The sequence below is a fragment of the Lactuca serriola genome, chromosome 4 (genome assembly GCF_051521515.1).
Source record: "Lactuca serriola cultivar US96UC23 chromosome 4, Lser_US96UC23_V15, whole genome shotgun sequence".
Lineage (NCBI taxonomy): Eukaryota > Viridiplantae > Streptophyta > Magnoliopsida > Asterales > Asteraceae > Lactuca > Lactuca serriola.
The window spans coordinates 368868420-368878355 of record NC_136411.1 but is presented as its reverse complement, the minus strand read 5'-3'; the positions used below and the strand labels follow the sequence as shown (position 1 = coordinate 368878355).

Here is a 9936-nt window from a genome sequence, read left to right as displayed (position 1 = left end):
CAAAATATGTTGGGTAAAGCATGGGTACATGAATGAGGAGGGATAAAAGCTAAAATAAAGGAACATTAGTAGTACGGACCTGGTGCCCTATAGGTAAACATTGGCAGCAGTGGACCTAGTACCCTATAGATGAGCACTGGCAGCTGCGCCACAACCCGTAGATGTTCTTGATCTACGGTAAACGTCCTAGCAGCTGCGCTCTAAGGATAGTATCGGCAGCTGCACCTAATAGGGAGCCTTATGAACATGACAGTAGCGTTTAAAGGTCAATACTGGTAGAAGCGCCTCATAGAAAATGTCCCAATTCTGGCAGCTGTGCCTAAGTGATAATATTAGCAGATGCGCTTGACCACTGTGTCATTGGCAACAATGGACTTCATGTTGTTTCCTTAGGATGATCCTTAGGAATGAATGAACAAGGATTAGCTGATCCTTAGGGTAAATCCTTAAGAAGATAATGGGAATGGGTAATTGGGTTGATTGTTTGATGTTTAAATATAATAATTATATTATTGTGGGTTGAAAACCCTATGTACTCACCAGGCTTCCCAACCTGACCCACTCAGTTTATTTGTATCACAGGTGTCGATATGAAGTTACATTACACTGAGAGATTTAAAAGAGATGTAGATCACTAGTGTAAATGAATGTAAGTTCTTTTAATGCTTATGTTTCTGTATTGACGATGACATCCCAAATGTTTTAAAAGTGAAAAAAAGATACATTTCTTTAGAAATGCTTTGATAACGCAATTATCATGTTTTTCTGGGAATAAATTCCGCAAAATTTTTATTAAAAGAGGTACTCTGATTTTTATAAAAGCATAAAGAAAATTGGTCTTTTTCTGGCCATGAAAATGGGGATGTCACAGTTGGTATCAGAGTATTAGTTTAAGCGAACTAGGAATATGAATTTATTTCTAGACTTAAACTTAAAATGCTAAGCAATGATTGTGAGGTCTGAGCACTAGCTTATTTTAGGAATTGTGCCTAAAATGCTTTTATGTGCTAAATGCTTGTGCCTGATATGTTGTTATTTGTTCGGATCTATGGTCTATTGCCGACCGGATCTGGAAACCTTATGCGCTTAGGATTCTAAGCGTTTAACTATGATATTAGAACTAGCATATATACGTTTCGGAGTGATAAGGGTGATTTAAACGTCAATCCTAAAAAAAGATCTAGATTCACCTTATTCGGTGTATAGATCAAGATGGCAAGGACCCTGAGCAGAAACGTGAACGCAAATGGGAACCGAGATCAGCCCCTAGTGATACAGCAAATACAAGTCGTAGTAGAAGTTGCACCTGAGCCAATCACCATGGCTGGAGTACAAGCCATGATGTGGGCTATGTTAGCTGAACAAAGGGAAGAAATGAGGCAGATGTTGCATGAAAATAGGGACGAACCTAGAATGCCAGTTGAACAGCCCGAATTGAACGATGGGCAGTCAGAAGGAGGGAACTATAGTAGGACCGTTGGTCAAGCCAACCCACCAATAGTTCGACAAAACAACCCGGATGACGGAGTCGAGAGGAATGGATGCAAGTACAAGGATTTTCTGACTTGCAAGCCATCAACTTTCAATGGAAAGGAAGATCCGATCGGGGTCATGGATTGGATCTTGGAGATGGAGTTAGCTTTCATGATGTGTGGTTGCAGAGGCAAACTACAAACCACGTTTGCGGTACGCCAGTTCAGAGGAGGCACGGTTCGTTGGTGGAACACTCTGGGGAAGACTCTAAGCCCCAATGAGCCCCTACAACTAACGTGGGAAGAGTTTTTGCTTCAGTTCAAATGTAAGTACTACTCAGCCCAAAATCTGCTCGAGCTAGAAAACCAATTCCTTACCTTGAAGAAAGGAAGCATGTCTATTGATGAATACACCAACAAATTCACGGAGAAGATGGAGTTCGCATTGCGTCTTGTTCCAGATGAGGTGACAAAAATCGACAAGTACGCAAAAGGACTTCCATGGGAGTACGTGGTGCCAATGTGTCAGGCACCTACTCTAGAAGCAGCTATCTGGACTGCCAAATCTGTGGAGGATATGATTAAGGGAAGAGCTGTCGGCAAGGTTGAGGTTGGCGAAAAGAGGAAATTCGAAGGATCGGCAAGGCTCGATGAGAAGAGAAATTCCAATACAAGGAATTTTATAGGAGGAGGAAGTGAAGAATGATGGTGTGAAAAGTGAAAAAAGAAACACACTGGAAAATGCAGTGAGGAGGTGACTTGTTTCAAGTGTAGGAAGAATGGGCACTATGCCAACGAGTGTACATTCAACAAAAGGGGGTGTTACGGATGTAACAAGGAATGGCACTTCAAGCAAGACTGCCCAAAGAGAGAGGGGCTACAAAGCCAAATGTGCCGCCAAAGCCAAAGGCGAGAGCATTTCAAATGATCCTTGACGAAGCAGATGACAATGCGAGGATTCAGGAGTGAAGGCTTGACATCCAAATATCGAATTATGAAGTAGTCATGTAGACAGTACCACGTGATGTAGTCTGTTAGATGCATAGTCTAGGCTGAACTTGAACGCCTATGTAATCATTTCAAGGAATAATATAAACCTTCGTTTTGATATTTGATGTGTCAAGTTGTTATGTGATTTTCTTGTATGGTGACATGGAAAACTGTGGGACAATACTTGGGACGAGTATGAGTAGGTGTGAATGGTAGTAGAGGCCTATACTACTGGAAGCACAGGGCTCACGCTTGGATCAGGGAAAGTCACAAGGTTACCAAGAGGTAATCGATTTCGTTTTATTCAAGTAGGTCGTTACCATCGTTTCGGTAATGATTAAGGAGATTATTGTTATTCCGACCCTAGAGGTCATATCGAATTGAGTCTGACTAAGATGAGTATGTTACATGAACCAAGTCTGATGTAGCACCTGACTCAAGCCGGAGAAATTAATCAAAGCGATCAGTAGAGGTATCGCGATAGTTGCTTATAGCTAGGAATGCTACCTTTTAAAAATGTGATTATATCACATTAGAACATGAAGGAAGGTATAGTCTGTTCTGGAATTTAACTCTAAGAGACCTGAGTCTAAACGTGCATCACATGATGGTAGGTCATAATTTGGAGTCTAACCTAAGATAGAAAGCAGGTGCACGATCGAGTACTGCTTGCAGTCAATAAGTCTAAGAGATATACTTGAAGGAATATAGAAGTTATAATTATTACCAAGTATGAAGAGATGACGTATGGAGTCATTATACGAGTCCTGTTGCGTTGATGATTCCGGGATTTAATCATCCTAAGGGGGAGATAATTGTAACGCCCACAGATATGGGCTAGTCAATTAAGAGATAATAAGGGACGAAAATGACTTTTCAACAAAAGTTATTTAGAATAAATAATCTTAACCAAGTTGTAGAATATGTCACGAGGTTTCTGTACATATAAAGAACGCCGAAATCCGAGTTATAACGAAAAAGTTATGACCCGTCGAGGTTTCGCGACGGAACCAGCATGACACTGGGAAGCGTGAATAGTGAATTTACGATGGAGCGATATTCAGCCATAGCGATCTAAACAAAAGTTGTAGAATACGTTAAACCGAGAGCGTCCATAAAAAAGCGCCCAAATCTGACTTCTTTTGAGGAAGTTATAATTTTTCGAAGTTCCGGCTAACCAGTGTACAACCCAAAGTTCGAATATTACATCCAACGGTTTTTAGCCGACACAACCTAAACGAGAATCGAAGATCTTGTTAATATTAGCATAACGATAAAAAGATTGACAAAAACGGACATCGGATGAAGAAGTTTTTGGATTTTTAACTGACCAATCCTGTCCCGGCCTGTTAAAAATATAAAATTTAAAATAAACTCAAAATTTGCCGACGGAGTCTAAACAAAAGTTGTAGAGTACATTCCCGCCTTCACGTGGATATAAAGAACGTCAAAAACGGAGGTCGTATGCGAAAGATACGAATTTTTAAAGTTTGTAGTCGAAATTGTGAAGTCTGATAAGAACTTGATGACGTGGCCTCATCTAAGCCGTCCATCGCTGATCGCAGAGCACCTGTGGGATCGCGCCACGACGCCTCGCATCTACGCCCCGCGTCCGAGGCCGGGTACGCCCAGCGTACTTCGGTTCTTATCCATGCGCATGCGAAGCCAACTGTACGCGAGCTGGTGATCTTATCCGAGCCCTACGCCCAGCGTAATCCGAGGCCTCACAGGCTATAAAAGGGGGTTGAGGCAGCCTTCATTTTCAACACCAATTCATTTCTCTCTCTAGTTTCTTTCTCTCTCTAAGTGCTGTAAACCCCCCCTAAACCCTAGGGAACCCCCCTAACACCTGAGGGAAGCTCCGAGGCTCCCAGAGTCCCGAGAAAAATGGTCTTTTGGTTTCGGAAACGCTCCTCCAAGCGAAGCCCGGTTTTCTTTAAAATCCACTGTAAGTGAGCTACGCTTACGCAATTTTTAATATAGCTTTCAAATAATTATAGTAATGTTATTTGGTCCTTAAAATAATTTGTTGGACTATTATTATGGGTTATATAAGTATCATTTAACGCTTATATAATAGTAATAATAGTCAGACTATTAATTAGTCGCGGTTATCGTTAGACTAAACCCTAGTGGTATTGATACTAGGTTTTATCGAAGGAAAATTGTTTTGAGAGTATCGAAGCGTTGTTCGAGTGCTAAGCCACCACCGTATCAGGTAAGTGCATGGTCCCTTTCATCTTACACATAGATATGAAGTATTTTAATATAAATTATGTGCTATGTGTGCATATTGTCTGAATACTTGTTGTCTATGCTGGTGAAAGATTTTTATACATGCTTTAAATGATGTAAGTTGTATAAAATACTTTATATCTACAAAATATGTTGGGTAAAACATGGGTGATGAATGACGAGGAATAAAAGCTGAAATAGAGGAACATTAGTAGTACGGACCTAGTGCCCTATAGGTAAACATTGGCAGCAGTGGACCTAGTACCGTATAGATGAGCACTGGCAGCTGCGCCACAACCCGTAGATGTTTTTGATCTACGGTAAACGTCCTAGCAGTTGCGCTCTAAGGATAGTACCGGCAGCTGCGCCTAATAGGGAGCTTTATGACCATGACAGTTGCGTTTAAAGCTCAATACTGACAGAAGCGCCTGGTAGAAAATGTTCCAATTCTGGCAGCTGCGCCTAAGTGATAATATTAGCAGTTGCGCTTGACCACTGTGTCATTGGCAACAATGGACTTCATGTTGTTTCCTTAGGATGATCGTTAGGAATGAATGAACAAGGATTAGTTGATCCTTAGGGTAAATCCTTAAGAAGATAATGAGAATGGGTAATTGGGTTGATTGTTTGATGTTTAAATATAATAATTATATTATTGTGGGTTGAAAACCCTATGTACTCATCAGGTTTCCCAACCCGACCCACTCGATTTATTTGTATCATAGGTCTCGATATGAAGTTACATTACACTAAGAGATTTAAAAGAGATGTAGATCACTAGTGTAAATGAATGTAAGTTCTGTTTATGCTTATGTTTCTGTAGTGACGATGACATCCCAAATGTTTTAAAAGTGAAAAAAAATACATTTCTTTAGAAATGCTTTGACAACGCAATTATCATGTTTTTCTGGGAACAAATTCCGCAACATTTTCATTAAAAGATGTACTCTGATTTTTATAAAAGCATAAACAAAATCGGTTTTTTCTGGCCGTGAAAATGGGGATGTCACATTGACTACCCGAGAAGACATGTTGACTGGATGGGTCCTGACTCCTTTGTCTTCTCTACATAGGGGATTGGACCAGGTGGGGTCTAGCTTTGTTTTTGGTTTTTGTTGACAACTTTAATTTGTCTGGTGCACTCTGCATCTTCTACCCCCCCCCCCCATCCCCCTTTTTTTTTGACATGTATCCAAGAATTGGACCAGCTAGGTCCACATGGGGCATTCTGCATTCTAGCTTGTTTTTATGTAGACGGCATCCAATTATCCCCCTTTTTTATCATCTAGAACGAGATATAAGCACCATACATTTTTTTGTATTGGCGCACTGTGTACCCTTTTTTTTAAAAACCATTAACTAAAATGGTAAAAATCATGGGGGTAAAAGTAACTTTACCAATGTTTAAAATATTCAAGGATTACAGCACAATGAAAAATGAGTTTTCTGGAATTTGAGAAGATAAAAAAAAGTAATAGAAACTTATTTCTTCATTCAAATTTCTACACAACTTGAATAATACTTGAGAATCACAAACCAAATAGGATTTTCTAAAAAATATATGAACTGAAAGTGGGTTAAGACCCATCAAAGCTTCTCATCCCTTCTCTTTTTCTTTATGGGGGTTTTGTAAAATGTACAAGCCATATGGCTGAGTGTACAAATAGTTATTTCAGGGATTGAAGTTTTATACATAAAATCTAAATTAAAACCGTTTTTCTATAACATATAAACTAAAAATGAGGTAAGAACTTCTTTTCTTCTAAAGCTTGCTGAACAAACACAAAGATATAGACAAAAACGAATTTGAGAAGGATTTCTACTTGTAAAACCTCTTTTTTTTAGCTTGCTCAAGAAGCCAAAACACAGATCTGAGAAATTCGTTTTCCATCTCTATGCTTCTAAAGAAAGCAGCAAATAAACAACTTGAGTGAAGTTTTACTCATAAAATTGCAAACTAAGAGTCGTTTCTTTAATAAAATCAATTAGAGATAAGGTAAATAACCACAACAATTTCTCTTCTTCTTAAATTGTTTGATAAAACACCAAAATAATAACGAAAATGGGTTAAGAACTCATAAGAAATTCTTTCTTCACTACTTTGTTGAAGAAACCATCAAGATATAGATGAATATTATATCTGAGAATGTGTTTTAAAGCTTGAGAGTTGTTAAAACAAAACATATCTACATATTTGAGCAAAAAATCAACAGATCTGAAGATCTAAACGAGAAAAACTCAACAGATCAAGAGATCTGAACGAAAAAGTAGGTTGATCAAAAGACCTAAGCGAAAAAACTCAACAGATCAAGAGATCCAGACAATGGAAAAGTATATCTGAATAGATCTTAGCAATAACTAACGCATCTGAACATATATTGGCAAGAGCCCAACGGATCAGAACAAATGACGGGGAGAAATGAATAGATCTGAGCAAACCTGAGCTGAAGCACAACAGATCTGAACGGATCTGAGAGAAAAACAAGCTTGAAACCAATTGAGGATTTTGCTACTTGCTCAAATCCAGGATGGTGCCAAATGATGCGACATCGACCTCCGGCAATTCTTCTGGTCTTCTGTTGCGGCGGAGATCTGGACATCACAGAGCAAAGTCGTTAGAGCCGCCTCGGGGACTGTGATTCGGGAGCGGACTCCAACGATCAAGTTAGATCAGATGGTAGATTTGAGATGGTCCTCCATAACTGGAGAGAATCATCTTGGTGCTGGTGGTGGTGTATGGTGATTGACGGCGACGGGTGGTGGCTGAGCCACCCGGCCAAAGTATAGTGTGGCGGCTGAGCCCTAGGGGAAGTGTCCTCCTTCATGGAGGAGGCACTATTCTATTTATAGGGGACAATTAGGTCAGGCCGTGGGCCAACCCAATTCAGGCCCAGCTAGCAAGGTGTTGGGTAAGGCCGCCCGGAGGCACTGGGCAGGGCAGGCGAGCGCGACCTAGGCAAGGTTGGCGGGCGCGCACCAAGAGAGGCCAACAAGGGAGCCTGCAAGGGAGCGCCAGGTCGAGTCGACAGGAGAGTCCCCAGCAGGACTGGCAAGGGAACATCGGGAAGGGCTGGCAGGAGCGCGACTGGCCAGGCTGGCGAGCTAGAGTAGTCTAGGCCATTCTAGTGGACCATATATCATCAAGTCTGTTAGAACATTGGAGTTGACAAGTGTTCACAGGTGGGCTAGGAGTAGATGAAGTTCCTCCTATTTGGGTTGACAGAACTGGCGTTAAAACCAATATCACTGAGGTAAACGTAAATCATATATATTCATTATTATTTTAATTTTTGAATTATGTTGTCATTGTTATTGATAAATTTGTTGTTTGGACTAGAATTTCACTTGACAAAGCAAGTTTACATATGGAATTGTAATGGAAGAGATCACAACACGTGATGAAAGTAGTCATATTTCTTGAAATGAGCATAGGGTTTTGTCGAGTGGTGGTATTAGTGCAGATGGGCCTCCAACAACACTAAGTGAGACGGATATTGACCGAATGGTATTTGCACAAGCAAATATCACAAGGGACAACACCAAGTTTGTAAATGGAGCAATTGTTGGGGAGAGGAATGTATTTCAGGTCAGTGAATCTAGCCTTGTCTTGTTGTTGCATTATTATTATTGTAAGTGTTGTTGTAATATGAGGGATGTGTGGGAGACCTTCCAAGTTATGATGCTTCACTCTTGGAGGACCTTACTCTCTTAGGGGTTACAACATGGGAGAGATTGTTGCAGCCAAAAATATCATTGAGGTTTCTTATCTTATCTTACATTTCATTTGTTCATCATCATATTGTTGTTGTTACACGAAATAAGAAATCGGCATTGATTTGTATAATTACATTACAGGTTACAGCTGAACTACGCATACCAGTGAGGAGCACACATGTATACTTATTTGCAGAGCATTGGAATGATTTGGGGAGTTCAAAGGATGTAAAGGGAAACCCAAAAGAGGTGTACAGGAGAATGAGTCAGGGCTCCTCATATGGTTTTGGAGCCAAACTTGGTTTGGTACATGCAGAGTATGTTGTTGACCATAACTCAAGGACTAGTGCCTTGTTTTTCAGGTTTGGAGAAAGATTTTGATTTTGATTTCAAGTTGTATTCTTTCCTTGCAAATTCAGCTTAAACCATTTTAACAATAAGGAAATGTTTGAATGTTATGATAGAATGTGGCCACAGTGTACAGGTCTTGTTTCTTTCTGTATCTTTCAATTATTTACATTTTTCGTCCCTTTGGTTTGTTGTTTCTTACAAGCATAGTCCAACAGTTTGATTTTTAATCATTTGGTCCTTAAAACGTTGTTTTGTCTTGCTTTCGGGACCCAAAATCTAAAAAATCAAACTAATGGACCATATTTTTAGAATTCAACAAACTACAGGGATAAAAAAATGAAATTTACTCATATTTTTGCTATTATTAGAGGCTTTTATACATGTGTATAATATAGGTGCTTGCATTGGAGAATTCAAAATTAAGGAACTTTGGGTCGAATGATCACTATCTTCAACGCATAAAATCTGCTTATGATTTTGCTAGTGGCGAATTACTAAATCTCATGAAGGATAAGGTGTTGTCATTTTCATTTTTTTAAACCTTTTTTTTCTAATGGCTGCATTTTTTTGCATTTTTTTCCACTCACACAATTAAAGCCATGGAACCTTTTTTCACTGTTCTCTTTTCTGCCCTTCTACTTTCAGAGGTCAGTAAAGGCAATTAAGATTCATTTGATCATATATTGGGTTAGGTAATCAAAGGAGAAATTGAAATAGGTTATTGTTGATGTATACATCAATCACCTATTAAAACTATACACATCTGTGTAAGTTTTTCACCTAATTATATTGTGTGAAAGTTACACACAGTTCTAAGACTAATCATGTAATTTTATCTGCTCAACTTTTCATTGCAGTTGTGCCTGATGAACTGTAATCACAAACTTGCTATATTTTCTTATTTGAGGTAAATGCCACAATGAATTCCTTTTGCTTTTTTGGAGAACCTTCTCAGTTCTTGGATAGAACTCCAGGTTTTTGTGGAAGAATAACATGGATGGATAGCAATGTTCAGTTAAAAAATGTGGCCACATAGCTCCTATTATCAAGTTTTGCTTTCAAGAAGGCTTCGAATGGGTTTCCTCTTCTCTGGTTTAGGTTAAAAAGGACTAAATATCCATTTTCTAGATTTTACCTTGAAGGGTATAATGATATTTCTGAGTCTTTTGGTTGC

General features: G+C 39.3%; 1 pseudogene; it reads left to right on the top strand.

Annotated features, from left to right (window-relative positions):
- Positions 1-7892: 7892 nt before the first annotated feature.
- On the top strand, positions 7893-8792 carry LOC145099758 (protein TOC75, chloroplastic-like; annotated as a pseudogene).
- Positions 8793-9936: the final 1144 nt, after the last annotated feature.